The sequence below is a fragment of the Helianthus annuus genome, chromosome 2 (assembly GCF_002127325.2).
Source record: "Helianthus annuus cultivar XRQ/B chromosome 2, HanXRQr2.0-SUNRISE, whole genome shotgun sequence".
Taxonomy (NCBI): domain Eukaryota; kingdom Viridiplantae; phylum Streptophyta; class Magnoliopsida; order Asterales; family Asteraceae; genus Helianthus; species Helianthus annuus.
This window is the reverse complement of record NC_035434.2, coordinates 128,354,605-128,378,012: the sequence shown is the minus strand read 5'-3', so window position 1 is coordinate 128,378,012 and position 23,408 is coordinate 128,354,605.

Here is a 23,408-nt window from a genome sequence, read left to right as displayed (position 1 = left end):
CTAAGTTTTTTTTTTCAAACTAAAAACCAGTGTTGTAAAAATCGCGACTAGTCGATGATTAATCGCTAGTCGGCCAGTAACCGAGTAATTTTTCGTTAATCAGTCCACTAATCGCTAATCAGACCTAGTCAGACCTAGTCGCCCGGCCAAAAATCGGCGATTGCGGCCATATTTCGGCAAAAAACCTGTATATTCTAGCCAAAACCTGTAAATTAGTCAGTTTCCAACCTAACCATGTGGATTCTAACAATAAATATTGTATACTTAAAAAATGAGTTGAGGAAGAGTTAAAACCTGTTTACTTAGAATAATACCTATAAAATGTGTATATGTATACATAAAACTGAAAATTACATATAAAAAACCCGATATATTTAATTCCGAGTAGTTGCTAGTCCCCACCTCACCGGCCGACTAGCGACTAACGAGTTTTCCAACCTTGCTAAAAACTACATGTTCGATATCAACGATGGTCGAGTTAATAATATTTTAATGCTTGTATATTATCTATTATGATAGATGGTTTAACAACAGGTCAGGTCACTGAAATCTTTTGTGTCATCGAAACATTTCAAGTTTTATAGCGCAAGTCTAGGATTTTTTTTTATGTATCTCCATCTGAGTTTTTAAAGTGATTTTAAATTCAACTTCACCGTTAAGTTTGCCTTTTTATCAATGAAATAGTTGGCGACAGTAAAGCTTTGTTTGATAAGAAGTTATTATGCATACATGTTTAGCTAATTATTTAGTACAACTTTCAATAATTTATGGTAATCGTCAATAAAGGAATGAATAATATAACTTTCAATAGATTAAAAACACAAAGTCAACCAATCTAGGAAGTGAAAAAGCACTTGTATATAGCAATCTTGTGGAATATTTTTATCTTTTGTGATACCTGGGGGACACTTTCATGCCCCAATTGCCAAATGAATCTCACTTTTTGTACCCATGGGTCTACAAAGATTTCCCATATACATACTTATATGCCCTTTCAACACCATACCACAACCACTAAACCAATTCCATTCATCATCATATTCAACTCACACCTAGCTTAATAGATCAGATTTTTTTTTTTATTAAATTTTCAACTTCATTCCAATCACCAGGGTAAATTACCTATAAATATATACCAAGATTATTTCGTGCGGTATGAAGGTGTTATTTACGAGGCTAGTTGACTTGAGATGGTCTCAAAAGATATGGTTAATCAATTCTGCTTGACCTCTCTTGACCTTATTTGGGTTTTTTTTTTTAACCTAAAGCAGTAAAAAAAGTGTAGGAGGGATCCCTGAGATATTCTACGATCGCAATTTGGTGGGCGTTTTTTTAAATGTGGAGCAAATTAGTTTTTATAGAAATTAAAAACGATTATCGTCCTAAAACGTTGCATTAAATTCTTATATCATGTAATAACATCAATATATACATAGGGGTGAGTTAATTGGGGAACACTAAAAAAATGGGGAACCGGAGAACACTAGTGTATTTGCGAACTGAGTAACTAATTATGGTCATACACATGTGTAAATCAATAGCTAGAATTTGATGAAATATATTAGTGTATTTTACGATTTGATGATAATGTTAGTGATATATAATAGAAAAATATCAGTTTGGAAATGTATGGCACAATATTTAAGAAATTGATGAGCAGAGAAACCGCCGTTGCTAACAACGGCCCTATCATGTGGGGAGTTAGTTGTTCTTTTTTGGGTTCTTCACACTAGACGACGTCGAATTGGAGAATCCTTCAAAATCGGCCGCAACTTGCATATCTTTTTTTTTTTCAATAAACTTTCGCCTTTTGACACTTTAACATTTTTACTCATTTACACCATTGACCCTGATTTAGTATTTTGAATAATTTAGTATGTTATGATGTGAGTTTTTAGAAATGACTAATGACTAGATAGTGAGGTGTTAATTGTGTTAGATTGGGGGGTTTTGAGTTGTAAACAAGTTCAGCAGATTAGTAAGTTATAAGACCATAGGTAATGGTTAATGCCCACTAAGAGGCATTTTTCACCACATCATCATCATAATGCACTTTTAAAAAAAGTGTAATGGTTAATGCCCATTTCATTTATTACTTTCCATTATTTTTCTTCTCTTTGGGCATTATTATAGAAATGCCCCTCACTCTTCATGCCCCTATAATGCCCATGAGTAATGGTGTAAGGGCATTATCAAACTCTTTCATGCCCTTATAAAACCCCATTACATATGGTCTAAACGGGTTATAATAAATGGCTTAAACTTGCCATAAATGAGTTGACTTTATTATATATATGTGTGTAAAGTTTCAATTACAAAAATGTTGAGAGATTAACATGTTTAATTAAAAGAGTAAACATGACCATCTAAACACGGCTCATTTTATCATACAGGTTAAGCATGTCAACTTGGACATGTCATACTTGGACATGTCATGTTTATCAAATGAGTTAGACAGCACAAAATACCTGGTTATTTTTATACCATGTTTGTTTCGTGTTAGATATTACCATCACTTAGTGAAAGTAAGGGTCTGTTTGGTATGAGGTAATGGAATGGACGAAGGAATGGAATGGACGAGGTAATGGAATGGACGAGGGAACGCAATGGATCATTACCATTCTATGTCTTGTTTGGTTACCATATGTGAATGGAATGAATTATTAATGTGTGTTGTTCGATAGGCAAGAAAAAAGGAGTAATAAAATCAGCGGTGAGTGGTGGTGGTGGCCGGTGGTAGTGATTGCGGGTGGTTATAGGTGGCGGTGGTGGGTGTCGGTGGCGGCGATGGGTGGTGGTGGTGGCGGCGAGTGGCGGTGCGGCGGTGACGACGAGTGGTGGTTGCGGCAAGGTGGTCGTTGGTGGTGGGTGGCAGCAGAGGTGGCCGTTGGTGGTGGCGGCGGCGGGGGCCGTTGGTGGTGGCGGTGGTGGTGGCATCGATGATGGTGGTGGGCGGCGGAGGCGAGTGGCGTTGGCAGTTAGTCGCAACTGTGGGTGATAACAGTGGCGAGTGGGTGGTGGCGGCGGCGGTGGCTGTCGGGGTGAGGTGGTGGCGGGTGGTGGCGATGGCGTCGGTGGTGGGTGGTGGTGGTGGGTTGTGGCGAAGGTGGTGGGTTGTGGTGTTGTTGATGAATGGTGAAAGAGGGGATGGAATGGAAAAAAAACATGGGGGGTGGAAGGAATGATTTTGAGGGAATGGAATGCCTTTTGGGATGGATGATTCCATTCCATTGACCAACCAAACACCCTTTTCTTCATTCCTTCGTAATCATCCATTCCATTCCACATCTCATTCCTGCATACCAAACACTACCTAATAGATTTTGTATTCAATAATCATAAACGAAGATATTTTTAAATCACACTTTAAAGAAGATTTAGCTTTTAATTTTTATCACCGTCTCGGCTGATATTGGTTTAAATCGGTCCTAGAGCGGGCTGGACCATCAACCAAAATACTAGAACTTCAAGAACCGAAAACCGGAACATTACTTTTAGTTAGGGCGGGTTTGAGCTATGGGTTCGGACAGTCCCTTTTTTGCTCATGCTAACAATATATATAAATGTATTTTGTTTTTTTTTTTTTTTGAACGGCATGTATTTTTTTACACCTATTTAGAAGAAAAACCAAAAAATATAAGAAAACCTCTTTTGTAAGAATCAAACATAAGATCTATTGGTCTTGAAACCTTATCTCAGTTTCAATATACCACTACGCTACAAAGCGCTATAAATGTATTTTGTTGATGATATTGATTTGCATGTAATAAAACATAATAACATAGAAAATGACAATAATAAAACTGTCAACTAAATGTTTGACATTATGCTCATCGAAGCAATAAACCTAGTGTATCGCGGTGTTAACGGAGTTTGCTTCGTCGGAATAGAGCGGCAGGTCCCGTCTACCTCTCCCGGAAGACAGGTTGCACCTTTCCTTCTATCCTGATACGGCGTCTCTTTGGCACCAGGTCGGTATTCATCCTTCTTTCTTGGTTTGGCTTCTCCTCCACCCTCACTTCCCGCAGCGGCTTTTCGACTTCTTCGGGGCTTAGTGGGTCTGATATTGGTCGCGGCTATCTGAGTATAGTTTAGCTAGATCGATTCGAATCCCATTAACACCCTTAGGGTGGGAGAGCTTCTGCTTCGTTTGTTTTCTGGAGGGTCCGGGAGATAGCATCTTCATTCAGTGTTTATCATGGTGTACTATGCCGGTAATGGGAAGGGGTGTCATAACCCTAATAAGTGGAATACAGTGCTAAGTAAGAAACAATATAGAGCGGAAAAGAAATATAGGGATAGAGAATGGAGGCTGCGGCTATGTACTTCATTCTTTATTTCTAACTTGCCGGACTCCTGTAACCACGAGAGCTTATGGAAGGCGTTTGGTCACTTTCCGGAACTAGAGGACGTTTATGTGCCGGTCAAAAGAGGCAGGGATGGTAACAAGTTTGGGTTTATCAAACTTTTCAAGATAACTGATACCGATTTCTGGATAGAGAAGTTAAAGGAGGTAAAAATAGACGGGGCTATTCTGGATGTTAGCTTGGCCAAGTTTGGTAGAGATGGGTCTAAGGTGACTGTAGGAAATAAGGAGGAGAGGGCCTCGGTGTTTACCAGGCTGGGCAATGACTACCCGAATCCTAGTTCATACAAGGCAGAGATCCCAAATAATGTTCATGGTAATATCCCGAAAGGAGGAAGATCATTCCGGGACGTTGTGAGTAATGGAAACGGTAGAACTCAATTAAACAGGAAGGTGATTGAGCTCCCCCCGATCACTACCGAGGTTAAAGCTAAGAGAGAAGTTGTTTCCCTGGTTGGCGTAGCTAAAGATATCGAAATTCTAAATGATCTTAACAATCTGCTGCATGAAGGCTTAGAACTAAGTTACCTGGGAGGCCTTAAAGTTCTTATTACGTTCAAATCGGCTAAAGAAGCGGATGACTTCCTGAGAAAGGAGGTAGATTCATGGGAGAAATGGTTTGCCAGATTATTCGTTTGGGAGGGCCTTCCTCCGATGTTTGACAGAGTTGCGTGGATCAAAGTTATTGGAGTGCCGGCTACTCTTTGGGATAGGCACGTGTTTAATAAAATTGGTGAAAGATGTGGCCGTTTACTAGTCAAATCGGAAGCCTCTGAGGCAGATGGAAATTTGGCTGAAGATAGAATGGCGGTTTTGGTTCAGACAGGTAAAAAGATAGCAGAGGAATTCGAGTTGATCTGGAAAGACCACAGAATTACAGTTTGGGTGGAAGAAATCTCCGGCCAGTGGATTCCGGGCTTTCTAAATAATTCGTCTTCGGTGAAGGATTTCGAGTCGTCGAAATCGGTAGAGGAGACGGATGGGGAGGAAGCTGATTCCTTTGGAGCAGCGGTGGAGGAAATAGGGGATGATCATAGTCCGGCGAGATCACCGGAGTTGGGTATGCCGTCCGTTCTCCGGCATAAGGAACCGAACGGTTCGTTTTCGTGTAAAGCGCCCCCGTGCATGGGAAACAACCAAACGGTTGACATTCTCCATGCAGGTTGTCAGCCCTATGTGGTGTCTGAGGTTGGGAGTCGTGAGGCGGCTCAAAATGTGTTAAGTGAGGAAAGAGAAAATATTCAAGGGGTGGGGCCAAGTGGAAACGTTTGTGATAAGGGAGTTGACTCAGGTTTTGATTTGGGGACTACTGGACTAAAGGAAAACTCTCCTCGGCCCAGTTATGTTACTTTGAGGCCCAAAAAAAAAGAAATCGAATAACAATATTTCAGCCCAAGAATTTTTTACCCCTGATCTAAACAATACAGTGGCAGAGGAAGATAACTCCGACCCGTTTAATTTAGAGGAAATATTTAGAATGGAGAAAAATAACCCTAGAAATGGTGAAGAACAAGCTTGCAGTCCGAATCGGGAAACTCCGGCCTTCAATGGCCAAGCTTCGGATCCTAGAAGCCGGGAAATAGAGAAGGAGGTCGAGGAGTCTATTGCAGTTGGAAACGCTCTGGGAATCGAGGTAAGTGGTTTCGATAACCACTTGAGAAAATTAGTCAATGGGGAATTGGAGCTTCAGGGTGAGCAATGAATTTTATTTCCATAAATATGAATGGCGTAGCCTCAGTAAAGAAGGGGCCCTGGGTTAAAAATCTCAAAAAATCCTTGAAAGCTGATGTTATCGGGTTTCAAGAAACTCACATGTCAGGTTTATCGGATATTTTTCTTCGAAAATTTTGGGACAAGTCCAATCTTAAAACGATTTCGGTTGACTCGGTGGGGAGATCGGGAGGTTTGGTTATTATGTGGAACCCAGATAAATTTGTTGAGGACTTTACCCTCAAGAATCATCGTTACCTGGTGGTCTCGGGGAAATTGATAGGGGTGGATACCAGAATTAATTTGATTAATGTTCACGCGCCTAATGAGGTCAGGAGTAGAAGAGGGGTTTGGGAAGAATTAGTGGCTCTAATTGGCAGTAGAGAAGGGATGTGGCTTTTGTTTGGGGATTTTAACGACGTTCGGGCCGAAGACGAAAGAATTAATTCCACATTCGATAGGGGGGCCACTGAGGCGTTTAATAGCTTCATTGACAGAGCTGGTTTATTCGAATATGCGACGTCCGGAAGTAGGTTTACTTATTTTTCGGGCCACGCGGAGGTAAAAATGAGCAAATTGGACAGATTCTTAGTTTGCAATTCCTTTTTGGAACATTGGCCTGCTGCCAAAGCTGGGGTTCAAGCTAGAGGAGCCTCGGATCATCGTCCGATTTCTCTGTTGTGTAATCCTATAGACTATGGTCCTATTCCGTTCAAATTTTTCAACTCATGGGTGGAAGCAGCTGAAGTGAAAGATATTGTCAAAAACGAGTTGGAAGTGTCTCTGGGTCAAGATAGAGCTGATGCGAGGTTAGCCAGGTCCCTGAAAAGTATTAAAGAGGCAATTAAAAAATGGAGAGCCAAAGTTAGAGTTGCGGAAAATAAGGAAGTCGAGAAGATTAAAAAGGAGCTGGGTGATTTAGAATGCAGAGCCGCGGTGGGAAGATTATCAGATTCGGATAAAAAATCAAATATTGCCCTTAAAGTCAGGCTAAATAAGCTGGAAAATGTTAAGGCCTGGAACTTGCATCAAAAAGCGAGAGCTAAGTGGCTGAAGTTTGGAAACGATAACACTAAATACTTTCATCAGCTTTTGAACGTGAATATCGCGAGCAACAACATAAATGGGCTATGGTTTAACGGTAGAATTGTTTCCGATCCGCTGGAGCTAAAGGAGGAGGTGAGGAGATGGTTTAAAAAACAGTTTTCGGAACCAATTAGGCGTAGGCCTAAGTTTAACGGCGAAGGCCTCCCTAGGTTATCGAGCTCAGAGGGTGAGTCACTTTGTGCGGAGTTTTCTAGTTCGGAAGTCTGGAAAGCGGTTAAAGACTGTGATGGAGGTAAAAGCCCGGGTCCGGACGGCTTTACGCTAAAATTCTTCAAAAGCTTTTGGAAAGAGCTAAAAAACCCAGTTATGGAAGTGCTAAACGAATTTTATTTCTGTGGTTCTTTAAGCAAAGAATGCAACTCCTCGTTCGTAGCTCTCATTCCGAAATCTAAAGATCCGCAGTTTCTCTCTAATTTCAGGCCTATCTCTCTTGTCGGTTCTATCTATAAAATATTGGCTAAGGTATTGGCTAATCGGCTGAAATTAGTCATGAACAGTTTAATATCAGAAACTCAATCGGCTTTTTTAGGCGGAAGAAATATTCTTGACTGTCCTCTCATTATCAGTGAGACGATAGCCTGGGCTAAGAAGAAGAAGGAGAAACTGCTAATTGTTAAGGTTGACTTCGAAAAAGCTTACGATTCATTAAATTGGAAGTTCTTGTTTAGAATGATGGATTATATGGCGTTCCCCGAGAGATGGATAAGTTGGATTAAGGAGTGCTTGGGGACGGGGTGGGGCTCTATATTAATCAATGGGTCGCCGACGGAAGAATTCAAATATAAAAGGGGTCTCCGACAGGGAGATCCCTTATCTCCTTTTCTTTTCATCATTGCCATGGAAATAATCAATTTATTCATGTCGAGAGTCACGGGTGCTGAATTATTCGAGGGGTTCCAGCTGCCCAATGGGGGCCCTATGTTGTCTCATCTCTGTTACGCGGACGATGTGTTATTCATTGGGAAGTGGTCGGAAAAAAATGCGGCAACTTTAAATCGTCTCCTCCGTTGGCTTAGCTTAGTTTCCGGGCTCAAAGTCAATTTTCAGAAAAGTAAAATTTATGGTTTTGGTGTTAGCGATGAAGAGAAGTCGGTTTTAGCTTCCATTCTCAAATGCGGTGTCGGCCTAACCCCATTTTCCTATTTGGGAATTCCAATCGGGGTTAACATGAAGAGAGTAAAATTTTGGGATCCGGTGATAAATAAGTTCAAGTCAAGACTATCTAAATGGAAGGCCCGATATTTATCTTTTGCAGGTAGAATCACTCTGGCTAAAGCGGTTCTTGGTAGCATTCCGTCGTATTTCCTTTCTCTTTACGCAGCCCCTAAGGGTGTCCTCAAAAGGCTTGAGAAGATTCGTCGGGATTTTGTTTGGGGGGTTTCGGATTCTAATAAAAAACTTAGGTGGATGCGATGGGAGAGACTTCAAAAGTCCAAAAAGATAGGAGGATCCGGTATTGGAAGTATAAAAGATTTCAACTACGCTATGTTGATCAAATGGTGGTGGCGGTATAACTCAAGTCCGAACCAACTTTGGGCCAAGGTGATAAATTCGATCCATAAAGGTAATGCTCCGACCTATGTTATTCCTTTAAAAAAGTCTTTGCCAGGAGTGTGGAATGATATAGGGAGGATGGATAAGGCCTTCGAGAAAGAAAATATGGACCTGAAACAGTTTTTATCGGTGGAGAATGGCCGCTGCAGATGGAGAACCGCTGATAATGGTTCTTTCTCAGTCAAACAAGTCCGTCTAGATCTGGAAAAGGCTCGGTTGCTGCCTTCGGATATTGAGCCGGAGTTGTGCTGGAATAGTTGGGCTCCCCCTAAAGGTAATTATCTTTTATGGAGAGCGTGTATTGGTCGTATAGCGTCGAAGGAAGAGCTGGCAAAAAGGGGCGTGCCGGTGGCTGATGTTAACTGCCCGAGATGTGGGTTACAAGCTGAAAATTCCGATCACATTTTTGTTTCTTGTCTTTGGGCTAGAAGCATTTGGTGGAACGTGTTAGCTTGGGTTCGCATCAAATTCCCGATGGATTGTATCTCGCTTGAGGAGTTGGTAAAGTATGTAAAAGATAGTCCGGGGAGTAGAGTTTGGAAAAGAATTGTGAATTTGGTGTGCATTGCTACGGTCTGGAGAATATGGAGTGCGAGAAACGCGATGGTTTTCGACAACTGTTTTATTCCCATTTTGAAGACGGTGGAGCAAGTGAAAGAAGACTCCTTTCTTTGGATATGCAATCGGGCTAAGTTGAAGAAGCCTATATGGGAGAAATGGTTGGTTTTTGATATAGTTGAGCTGTTGTAATTTTCCGTTTTTTCTGTTGTTTCTGTTGTTTGTTGCGTTTCTTGTTGGATTCTCCCAGTTTCTTGCTGGCTCTTTATATATATATATAAAGCGATTTGCCGTTCAAAAAAAAAAAAAAATAAAACATAATAACTTGTGTAAATAGTTTCAAATTTGAGGACACGTTGCCCCACGCAATCTTAAATCGGGCCACAATCTTACATAATAACTCTAAAAGTGTCTCTTTCATGCTTCTTGTGTTTTTTTGTCTCCTTGGCCTTCAATGAGTTGTTAAGTACACCCATAGGCCATAACAATTGGTAATTACATTTTGGTCCCTAGGTTTCCTTTTGGGTTGCAACTTGAGCTTCGATCATTGCTTTTGGACCATCAACACTTATTTGGTGCGGTTTTTATACCAAGATAAGATTCTTAGAAAGGGCGTTGAGTTTACTGACTTGTATCAAACGAATGGTCAATCAATGAATGGAGAACCTATTCAAGAAACCGAAGATAAGTTAGATTCTAAAGTTACATAACTCAAATGTAATAGAAAAATATCGGTGACTGTTGGTTGTTGAACCGTCACATTAATTTGAACACTCAAGTTTGAATATTTAGGATTTGTTTGTTGAAATTAGCTGTATCGCTAATCGTTTTGAGTTACAAATGTATGGAAATAGTAGCGTTTATGAATGAATCTTTACCTTTAATTGAAAAGTGTTAAATGATATGGAAAGATACATCTTAGAAAGGCTTAATGAGAAAATTTTTTAATATTATACAAATCATATTTTTAAAGTAGTATTTTTTATTTCATATATACGTAACTTCTGTAAACACCAAAGACGTGTGACAATATGATGTGATTGTAATATATCTAAGACATGCATTCCTTGAGACAGCAGTATCATAATTACGTAGTACTTTTTATCATAATTATATATGTAGGGATGGCAATCAGACCCGAACCCGATGGGTAAACCCGAAACCCGACACATTTGGGACGGGTTTGGGGTCGGTTAATCGGGTTTGGGACGGGTTTGGGAATAGTTTTTATTTTTTTTCGCGGGTTTGGGATTTAGTGATATACCCGTTTACCCGACCCAATTACCCGATAAAGTGTACCCGTTTAACCGATTGTATACCCGATATAATTTCTTTTATATTATTAATATGTGTATATATGATACATCCATTTTTTACACTCTATTCCGTATACATTGTAGTTATTTGATATATATTTTTATAATAACAATACACAATGTAACCGCTTAGTAGTTACCCGATAGATACCCAATGAGCCTTGAGATGAGTATACCCAACGAGTAATCTTTTTAAATTAACGGGTTTACCCGAAACCCGCGGGTATACCCGATACCCGATGGGAATTTACCCGCTAGAAACCTGACGGGTTTTGGGACGGGTTTGGGACAAGCTTATCTAATCGGGTTTGGGTTTGGGATTACCTAAACCCGTCCCAAACCCGACCCATTGCCATCCCTATATATATGATATGTTTATTAGACTTGGGCTCGGACTTGAACGTATTTACTATATAAGCTTCAATTTACGGTCAAGCTCGTTAAAACTTGAGTTAATTCATGCTTTTATAGAGTATGTCCACGTAAAATAATTCGTAAGTAGTTGAGCTCATTTACACACCTAATTAAACTTATTTAAACTGGAGAAAATTCCTATTCCTAATAACATACAATCTCACGCTTTTGGGGTTTGGTCGTAACCGAAACAAACATCAATAGGACAAGTGGACAACAAGGAAGAATTTCAAATCACGTATATGTAGGATATATAGTTGTATTTTACTAATCAGTCCTTCAAGTTTTGCAATACTAATAATACATCCTTATCTTTTCATAAAGATAACATCTATCTTCTTTGGTAGAAACGAAAGATAAAAGGGTGGCTAAGCAATGTAACTTTCAGTCAGATATTGGCAATAAAGAGGAAGATACAGTTGAAAGAGACAGCAGGCCTACAAACAGAATTATGTTCTTTCTGATTTCAACCTTTCAAATTTCTGTTATCACTCTTTGGTCCCCCTACAATCTTATGTATTGCATTTTCAGTACCTATTTTTGCCACTTACTAAAATCTAAGGCCAATAGTTGTTTGGAGGACAAAATACAGGATTTGACCCAAAATTTGATTGTGATAACTCATCAAATATATGGATTTGTAATCTTCTGTAATTTCCTGATGTTTCATAGGAAAAGGAAATGAGCCAAATAACTTTAATTATAAGCTTTAAAACACATGTATTATTAGTTCATTTTATTGATGCGAACACACACGATAATGATACTAAACTGTGGACATAATGATACTGAGTTATTGAGCGAAGCGATATTTTTGGATGAACTAAAATAAATTCAAATCTACGCATAGCTAGGTTGCCTGGTCTTGAATCCGACATTAGTTTTTGTACAAGGTAGGGATCCATAAGAAATTAAAACTTTGTATAAAGGAGGCTATGGACCAGTTGAGTAAGAAGTAAAAAGGTGCAGTGAACACGAATGAATTGGATCAAAACCGGTCAGGTAAAAAAACTATTTATTACTATCAACTCCTACCATCTATAAAAACAACCAACATTCAATATAATTTAATTGTTGTTTTTTAAATAAAAAATATTACAAAAGGGTTTATCTATAACTTTAATAAACAGACAAGTTACACACAAACAAGAGGTAAATTGCATTTTACGTCCTTTAAGTTTCAGCAAAATTTCAAGCGTTGTCCTTTAACGAACAAAATTACAGCGTATGTCCTTTATATTCTAATTTCTTTACAGGCGGTGTCCTTTCTCCCTAAAAATAAAGGACAACCGCTGTAAGGAAATCAAAACATAAAAGACATTTGCTATAAAGAAATTAAAACATAAAGGACATCCGTTGTAATTTCGTTAGTTAAAGGACAACGCCTGAAATTTTACTGAAACTTAAAGGACGTAAAATGCAATTTACCTCACAAACAAGTGAAAACATAGATTAAATTCAGGAATATTTACGGAAAGAGACATATTTGGAACATGTTAATTACGGAAACTGTTTCAATAGATTAAGTGATTAACTAACTCACCACTCCACTCTACTTTTAACTTTCATTATATTTGTAAAGTATAGCATATAAATGAATATACGGTTAATACATGATCTTCTACTTTAAATTAGTTTTGCTAAAAATTTGAAGTATGATTTATTCTAAAAATCCACAAGGTGATCGAGGACATCAAGTTAAACGAGCCAGAGGAGCTTGCTTATAAAAAGAAGATAGGCCACATAATGATAAAATATTCAATAGCAAGCCAACATTTGCTACAAAGGTGACCGATGATATCAAGTTAAACACATATACATAGATAGAAAAAAGGGCAAACACCCTCATCATAATGTGTACTTCTAAATTCCTGAACTTTCCCCCCTTCCGCTTCTAGCTTCTTGTTGGTTCCTCGTTTCTTTTCTCAAAAAATCCGCTCCCGTTAAAAAAATAAAAACCTTTAGGTGTAGTTTTGTGTGGGTGTGAAGAGTGTAGTATGGAGGTTAAGGGTAGGGCATCGGATAAAGTGTGAAATGTGGATGGTCCCCCTACCCACCCACGGGTGCCACCCTGTCTTTCTGATTCGGAGCCGCCTCTAACTTTGTTCTTGTCCTTGTATTTCACAAGTGGCAACTACGCAAGTGGCAAACATATTTGCTTGCTCACTTTAATGATGGACTCATCTTCTATATTTGTTTGCTCCTTACCCCGCTATTTCCATTCCATATCTTTTTAGTTTTTATTATGACATATTTACATATACATTTATACTTTTATGATGTAGTGACACAAATCAAATCAAATTGATTTTTATATGCTCTATAATACTTGGCAATCGACGTTGAGTGGGTAGTAGAAGTTTTTACTTTTTGGAGATAAGAGCAGGGTTTAATTCTTATTCTGAGGTAAATTAGGATTAATTTAGTGTAATTTAGAAGTAAGAGTTAGGGGTGTTTAGAAGTCGATTCTAATTCAGAAAATTCGAAGTTCGAGTTCGATTATCAACATTCAAATTTGATTTTTAAAAATTCGAATTATTCAAAATTCGAATTCAATTAATACACTTTTTATAGTATATATATAACTTCTAAATCTAGGCCAAAATATAAATTACATTCACAAGTGATAAGTGTGTTATTCATAATATTACCAAGCTCAAATGCTATATAGCTCATACTAATTATTTCTAAATTCTAACCTAACCTACATCACTACACATAACCAGGCTAACTTCTGAGTTTTAAATTTGGTCCTTTGCAGATTAGTATTTTTATTGTTAAAAATAATTAGTTTGTAGTAGATTTAAAAATAAAAGCAAAATAATTTATTGTTTAGAATAAATCTGAATTATATCGAAGTTCCAAATACGAATAGAATCTCGCGATTGAATACAAATTCAAGTAAATAATGACAAATTTGATTCAATTAATTCGAAATTTCGTTAATCGATTTGTTGAACAACCCTAGTAAGAGTAGAGTAACATTCACAATTTAAAAAAAATACAACCATATCCACTAACTCTTACAAATAGCAAAGTTATCGGTATAATTTACGGAGGGTGAGATGTAGGTAAACATTAACTCTATTTCTAAATATAGAATTGATGTTCTAGAGAAACTCCTTACTTAAAAAAATAAACAATAGACAAAGAAACAAAAGTAATTAAAAATATAGAATTAGGAACCTACCTACACATAATAAGTTTTTTTTAACAACAAAACTCTTTTAATCCTTTTCGTCTGTGGGTCCAAGACCTCTCTTCCTAAACCTAAGTGTTTAAAGGTTTTACCTTTACCAATGAAGGACCACCTCATCGGTTACCTACACAGAATAAGTGGTGATGGTAAAGAAGAAAGATATAACATTTATACAATAGCATGTAGACACAAATACAAAAAGACATTCACTTACAAAGTAACCTAAAGTGTGGGAAAAATTTTGAATCCTTAAAGACACAACTAAGATACAACAGTGAAGGGGATCTTAGGTTTTGGCTTGGACATTTATGCATGGCTTGTTAGAGTGACATCGGTAGAAAAACATTGATCCGCATAAGTATTCTTAGAAATCATAATTAAATGTGATTAAATAAATTATGTAACTTAGTAAATTCTTATGAAATATCTAGTGGCCATCGACTTCAATAACCGAGAATGATCTCTTTAGACCAATAATCCATACTTCAATCGCTACGACGAAAAGTAAGAACATATATTATAGTTGATTACACCGATCAAACTTACATTGGAAGCGCACCCAAAATTATGGGTCCAACTAATTCGAAATAGAAAAGAATATAAAAACTCGTAAATGCCCACATGTGCGCGACAAGTGGGTCCCACTGCTATGAGAATCAAACATGACAAAATCATAAGATGTGGGTCTGACTATAAAGAGGAAACAAACTTATTACACATTCATAATATGGTCAAAATATGAGGCTTATGGAGAAAGAAGAGCAGGAGCTTAAGCACATAATGCAAGCGAAAAAGATGTCAATCAATCAATATCATCATCATCTGAAGCTACCTTTTGCTTTTTCCATTTCTGCATTTTATAAAACTGTCAAAGCATGTGCATGATGATCGTTTGGGCACTGCTTTATCTTAAATGGGTCAAACTAGTTGATCACAAAATTTAGCTAAAAGAGAAACGGGCCCAAATGGGTTGAGCGGGTTGGAAGTCTCATGAAAATGTATATAACGGTTTTTCTCGATGATGTACGTTATGACTGTAACAATATTGTTTTCTGTAACAAATACAAATGCTTTATTATTTATCATGTAACAGAAGCATAAAAATAAGAAGTTGAATGACATAACATTTCTGCAGTTTGTTAAAACTGTTTAAGCATTATGATCGCGTGGGCAGTGCTTTATCTTAAACGGGTCAAATGGGTAGATCAGAAAATTTAGCTAAAAGAGAAACGGGCCCAAAATGGGTTGAATGGGTTGGAAGTCTCCTGAAAATGCATATAACTCGTAACTGTTTTTCTTGATGATTTACATTATTATTGTAACAAAACAAATGTAGGACAACTGTTCACAAAATAAAGAAAATAACAATTTTATTAATAAACATTCTGATTACAATACATAAAGAGGAACAGAACTAAACTGAAAGAAAATACATTACAAGAAATGTAAATTAAACTAGGAACAGGTTACAAGAAAAATTAAGGAAAAACGTAAAACAACGGTGATTGAGGCACGTGAAGATCACGCTTCCCTTAAAACAGATTTCGGGCCACCCAGGTGAACCCGTCTGTTTCCCAGGGTACAACAGCCTAAGCAGATTGTACTGCCGGGATTAGCCTAGCACCTGAAAAAATACCTGAAACAAGAGTTCTCAGGGATTTGAAGTTAGGAAATTCTCTGTGTGTGCTATGAACCAGACAAATTTCTATTTTGCTGTATCTCTAGACAAAGCACCCAAACTGTATATATTGTTGTTTAGAATTCCAACTGAAAAGTCATATTGAATACATAATTCAATAAAAATTAAAGCCATATTGAATACAGAATTCAATAAAATTGAAGTCTCTAATTTAATGAGAACTTAATTCAATTTAACCAGTAGGAATCTAAACTGTCACCAGACCACTTGCTCAAGCCACACGAACCCAGACGCATCTAAAAAATAGTAACGGCGGCTCCAAGCGAAGTGCAAAGTGCGCCATCAAAGCGCCAGATTGCGCCCATCGCCCTCGTCCTCGGCCCGGGCGCGTGCCGGGTCCTGGCAACCACTGGGTATGAGTTGTCACACAAGAATACATTCGTGTAGAGAATTGTAATTATAAATCTACAAAAGATTTATCTCTCCACCTATGTGGGACATGCTCAATTTCCCACATGTTTATGGTTCCAACACACAAACTTAATGCACAAAATCTCTCATTCATCTTGGTTTAATTATTAAATAATCATTATATTAACTGATAATATAATATTATTTATAAAATTTCCAACAACAAAGGCTTAATTTATCTATCATGTAACATAAGCATAAATTAAGAAGTTGAATGACATACCATTTCAACAATTTATAAGAACTGTTTAAGCATTATGATCATTTGGGCACTGCTTTATCTCAAACGGGTCAAATGGGCCAAAAAAAAAATAGCTGAAAGGAAAACAGGCCCAAATGGGTTGAACTGGTTGGAAGTCTCCTAAAATGCATACAACTCGCAACTATTTTACTCTGTGATTTGTTATTGTTATTATTGAAACAACATTGTTTTTGTAATAAAAACTAATGGTTTATATGTTTATCATGTAAGAAAAACAAGTCGAATGACTTACCCGGTAAGACCATTAACTATTTGGTTAGTCTTCTCTTCTTGGTTTGCTTGGCAGCTTAACCTGCACAATCACCAAAACGCTCTCGATGTTCAACCATTCTCCTAGTAGCATTGGCGCAGTGCCGGCCCAGAGCAAGTGCCGGGTGGGTGATCGCTCTTGGCCCAAATCGAAAAAATTGTACAATATATATATATATATATATATATATATATATAGGGAGAAGTTCATGCGAGAACCACCTCTTATTGTGAGAACCGCGAGAACCAATGTGAACACACTAAAATGCCTAAAAATAGCTAAAAATCACACAAAAATTTTTTTTTTTGAATTTTTTAATATTTTTTATAAAAAAAATCGCCACTTTTCGAAGCAAAAAAAAAAAATTTTTTAAAAAAAAAATTTTTTTTTTGGCTTCTAAAAGTAGCGATTTTAACATAAAAAATATTAAAAAATTCAAAAAAAAAATTTTAGATTTTTTTAGGTTTTTTGGGGGTTTAGTTTTTAGCATTTTAGCTTCGGGGGGGTTGGGGGGGGGGGGGGGGGGTTAGGTTTTTTTTTTTTTGGGGGGGGGGGGGGTGGGGTTAGGTTTTTTTAGCATTTAGCTTGTGGGGGGGGGGGGTGGGGGGGTTTAGGTTTTTTTGTGGGGGTGGGGGGTTTAGGTTTTTTTAGCTATTTTAGGTTATGTTCACATTGGTTCTCAAGGTTCTCACAATAAGGGTGGTTCTCGCATAAGCCCCTCCCTATATATATATATATATATATATATATATATATATATATATATATATATATTAAAAAAATTGTATGTTTTTAAAGAAAAAACTTAAAGGGCCTAGATTTATGAACAGAAAACGTTAATACCCAACTGTTTTGAAGCCCAACCGTTTTGAAGCCCAACTGTTTTTGCCAATCAAATTCAGAAACCCAACTGTTTTACCTGCTATTCTTATGTAATTTGCCCTGTTGATTGAATGAAAATTTGACTTTGATTTAAAAAAAAAGTTTGTAATGGATTAATGATTTGGCCCAAATCAATAAACAAACATAACGGATTAATGAATAGGGCCCAATTTTTTTTTTTAATCTCGCACAGGGCCTTTTTTGTGATTTTCAGAGACGGTCCTGCATTGGCGCATGGCCCTCTCTTCCTATAGCTCAGCGGGCAGTAGTAGATAATTACATTTAAACAGCTTATGCTTACTCTTACAATCAAGTACATTATAAAATAAACTTAAGTTCATCTTATGGGTAATCTTGTAAAGTTTAATCCACACAAAAGTCAGCTTATTTCCACTCTAAAAACATTATCTTCAGAAGTGGCAGTATCAACCCGTTCATGCTTATGGTTTTATGTATAATGCTGCTGCTCCTTATAGCATTCAATCCTTTGATCATTATCAAGCTTCTAAAGTTGTTATTCTGGCTTATGAGTTATGATTGTATTGTTTTTGTGTTCAATGTGTTCGTGGAGTATGCTTTAAAGGATTGTTGATGCTCATGTTCTGTTCAGTCATAATGGTTTTAAAAAACTGTTGCTGCTAAATCAGAAAGTGACGTTTCCAAATAAATTGACCATTTTTAAAAAAGGCCCGTTTCGACCCTTATTTATGAACACGTTAATGTTGAATTAAGGAGATTAAGATTAAGACTAAGACGGATTATGGATACTTCTTGGTGAATTATTTATTTAGTCTTATATGTTTAAATAAAGGATCATTGTTGGTTTATTAGATATACTAGGTTATAGACCCGTGTATTACACTGGTTGAATTGTGGAAATATGTCCGGTAAGTAAAAAAATGATAAATACGATATAAAAATTGCTTAAAACCATCCATAATCAGGAAAATATTAATTTCTTTCTTTGAAATTTAAAGGAAAACATAATAATTTTGAAATAAATTTTAAAGTTACACAACTTAAAAGGTTAATATATCACAAATAATCATTGCTAATTATTAATAAATACACAACTTAAGATTACCATTTACGCAACTTAAATTTAAGATAATTTGAAATGAAAAGCCGAGGAATGTTATATTGCTAAAATTTTAAACATTAGTTTGAGTGTATATTTCATTAATGGTTTTCCCTTTAATATCATGTTTTATTTTATTTATTTTTTAGTTTTCTTGCAAGCAATAGTAAAGTTTAAACTCTTTATAAAATTACCACAATTTTTTTTACTTTGATGTTTAAAAACTTTTTCTTTGGTTTTTTCAGTTACTATACCGAGTATCGGTACAGTTTCAAACCTCACAATTGAAACTAAATTAGTGTCGTATCGTGCACATGATTTTAGTAGTTATTACGAAATGTACAAAAGTCAACCATAAAAATATATTGCGATAATTTATCAAATCGACAAATAATTAAAAAGAAAAACTCAATACAAATTTATTGATCAAAATATATTTTAATATCATAACAATTTAATGTATTTTAAAGTTTTATGAATGTACGTTTTCAGTTTTTTAATTATATATTTTGTTATACTATCTCTAATTTCTAAATTTTTTGGTTAATTATGAAAATATATCATTATAAATTACGTACTTATTTGTTATGTATTAATAAATTGAATAATAATAATAATAAAAATAATAATAATAATAATAATAATAATAATAATAATAATAATAATAATAATAAAATTACTAAATTATTAAATTAAAGGAGATAGACTGTCACATTGCATTAATTTGAATCCTTTATTAGAATTTAGATTTATCTAGTTGGTTAATTTATTTATGAGTTAATTATATAGTTAGTTCTTATGGTTTGCATAAAGTAATATATTTAGGTACTAATAGTTTAAAATCACATTTAGGGTATTAACTTTTCATTTTTAACGTTTGGAGGTATTAACGTTATTTGTAGGTTTAAAATCACATTCTATTAGTACCTAAGTATATTATTTTGTGCAAACCACAAGGACTAACTATGTTAATACCCTAAAAGTTAATACATCCAAACGTTAACAAAATGAAAAGTTAATAACCTAGAAGGTGGTCCATGGCTTTATAGCCTAGTGGCATCTTGGTGGTGGGATAAGACTTTGAGACCAATAGGTCCTGGATTCGATTCCCACAAGGTGGTTTTCCCATATTTATTGGGTTTCCTCCTGAATTGGTGTATAGGTGTTATGCCTAGTGGAGATGGATATGATCGGGTGGTTCCACTGGTGGCACAATGATACTCCAGTGGTCCGTCAGTGATCCAAATTTGCCGTTCAAAAAAAAAAAATAGCCTAGAAGGTGATTTTAAACTATTAGTACCTAAGTATGTTACTTTGTGCAAACCACATGGACTAACTATGTAATTAACTCTTTATTTATTTATTAAAATAGAGTTGAGTTTGGTTAGGATTAGAATGAATTTCGTATAAATAGAGGTTAGGACTATTGTTATTTGTGTGTTTCGGTTGATAATAAAAAGATTCGAACGAGTTCGTTCAATCTTGTGTTTGTCTGTTCAATCAAGTGGCTGATTTTCCAACAATTTATTTTTGCCAATACCCGTTCTGACCCGAACCAAAATGACCATCTTTTAAAACAACTTGTTTGGCCCGAACCCGTTTTGACATGTTACCATGCTAGATCCGACTAGCCCGTTTTGCTAAGTATGCTATTTACCTATGAATGAGGGCCGTCTACCAGGGGGTGTAGAAGGTCATTTTGGTGTTTGTAGTTTTTGGCGTTTTATATACTAGTAGCGTTTTGGTGTTTGTAGTTTTTGGCGTTTTCTATAATAATGTATTTTATTTGTAGAGAATTAGATAACAAAACAACAGATAACTTGATAACAAAATAATATAAAATGAAAAAGAAAAAAAATTAAAAATGGTAATCTAATTTCTCTTCCGAATCTTCACTGTCATCAGCCTCTTCTTCTTGATTTTTTTTGGCGTTTTGAACCTTTTGAATACCTTAGCTAGATGCCAACTTTCCTACATAAACCCCGTCTTTTTCAGACGAAGCTGCTTAGTGGCATCTTGTGTTTTGGTGTGATATTCTTGTTTGGTGGCATGCCATTGAAGATCAACTCTTGCTTGATGCTATTACACTTGTGTGGATCCCTTTATGCCATGCCGATATTCATCAAGAACAAAGCTCACATGATGACATATCACTGTCATCGGTCTCTTTTTCTTTAATATTTGTCAATCTCATTCAGCAAAAGATCATAGAGATAACGCCCTCAGAGAAGAATCCATTCGGTGAAAGCTTTGCCATCTGTGGTTATTTTAACTAACCTTTTTTGGCGTTTTAACGTGAGTGCTTTTTAGAGAACATGGCGTTTATTTTCTGGGTGTGATCAATTCATTGTGTGTAGACCCCTCTCTTATAGGAGTTTTTTTTGCGCGTATTTAGGCGGGATTTTTTTTATTTGTAATAAATGATAGTAAAAAAGTAACTGCCTTTTCAGTTACTGTTTGTATTTACTGTTTTGATCAATTTTTATCAGTTTCTAGGGTGATAGACGTCCCATCTTCCAAGTTTAGCGTTTTCTTAAATGGCGTTATGCAGACCAAGATGAGAAAATACAATAACGGAAAAAATAAAATATTAAGCAGAAAAAATATTTTTTGTTATTTCTGACGTTTGTAAACAATAACCTTTTATAGTATTTTTTTGGCGTTTTGCAAATAAATAGAGAAATATATCATTTAATTATTTAAAAAAAAAAAGAGATTACACAGAATAAAAAAAGAAAAAAAAATAAAACCCTTCGTCAGAAGGTACTTTATCCGAAAAGTATCCATCACTTGCGTCATCTTCTTCCTCGGAGTCTTCATCTGGATCTTCATCCATGTCATCACCTTCACCTTCATCGGATTCTTGTTCCTGAAGATTCTGAAGCCTCCACTTGAACATGTCTTGCATCAACTCCAATTTTGAGTCCATTTCTGTGTTCAAACAAGTGGCGTTATGCAATTCTTCCATGAAACCAAGTCCCTGCTTTGTCATGATGTTTTCAAGCCAGTAGTCTTCCTGCTCTCTGCTGTCGTATATAACGGTCACCATGTCTGTTTCATCATCAAAACGCCATGATGTCATGACAGGGTCCGGCTTTACATCTGCTTTGATTGGTCCAAATTTCCTTGTTAATGCGTTCATAAGCATATGTGTTTCATGGCATTCGTTATCTAGAGCGATGCCAAGAGATAAGATACCCTTCTGTACCTCTTCTTCCATCTTTAAAATTGCCTTGATCGTCCTAACATACACCCTCCTTCTGTTGTCAAAACGCAGTACGAATCACCTGATTGCTAGAGTGTATCTCCACCAAACGATTGTTGGCATTTTTGGCGTTTTGGTTAAATTGGTGTTTTAGGTTAAAGATGTTTTTTGCAGAAATGGATAGATTGAAGTGATTATGGAAGCGATGTTTTACGTCGTTTATATAATGATGTTTTTGGCGCATAATTTAGGAGGGAATTTCTTCTATTAAATGTTAATAACTGAAATTCAGTTACTGTGTTGTTTCCTCTTCCTGTAATATCCAACGCGTTTTATCACTAATTTTTTATTTTGTTTTTAATGGCGTTTTTTTTTTTTGAATGGCGTGTTATCATTTGTTGGCGTTTTGAATTTGAGTGGTAAAAGACCCTTTTACCCTTAATGAAGCGCTTCCCACATAATAAAATTGATGTTATAACACCACCGCGCAATCTAGTCCATGGATTGTTTTGATCTGACGATCAAATTCAAAACGCCAACAAATGATAACACGTCATTAAAAAAAATAAAACGCCATTAAAAACAAAAAGCCAAAAATTAGTGATAAAACGCGTTGGGTCCGCCCTTGATCCACGCATAGCAATTTTTCGGTAACCAGTCTAGATATTTTTATATAGCTTTCGACAACGATCTATGTTACCAAGCGGCAGCTCGGCGTCGATGTACTTTTTTGTAAATCTGTTTATTCCATAGTATTAGAATATGGTCGAATAAAAAATATACCTTATCTTAGGAGTAATTCCAGTTGCAATGCCGAGAATCGAAAGGGCATCCGAGAGATTTAACTGTCTGGTTGATGAACTTATATATAGCTCTGGCTTACTCGATCTCGTTATATCTTAACTCAACGCTTGTTGTAGAAAACAATTACACTAAGTTATTGATATGTGTATATGTGGATTATGTTAGATATATTTAAACTTAATTATGCTAATATACTTATGTAACTTATATTCGATATGTACTTGATCTTATAAACGATGAGATAAGCGGGTGGCACATTCAAATTGCTTATGGCAGTTATTCCCGCCATAAAACAACCGTAAAATCTCAAGTATATATATGCTATGTCCGGCATTATGTTCTAGTATCAAGACAATTTAAGTTTCTTTACAATCATCCATTCTATTCTCTTCGATTATCCTTGTTCATATTACTGTTTCTGCATATACTTGTTTCTTATTCATCATGAATACCGAATCAAATGTTTCACTTACTTCCGCTGCAAACGTGACTGAATCCCAACATAGTGGTATCAGAGCCACGTTGCCAAGGAATGCAGAAATCCAACCAACGTCAACAACAATGCCCTGTCAATATTGTCTCGATGAAAAGTA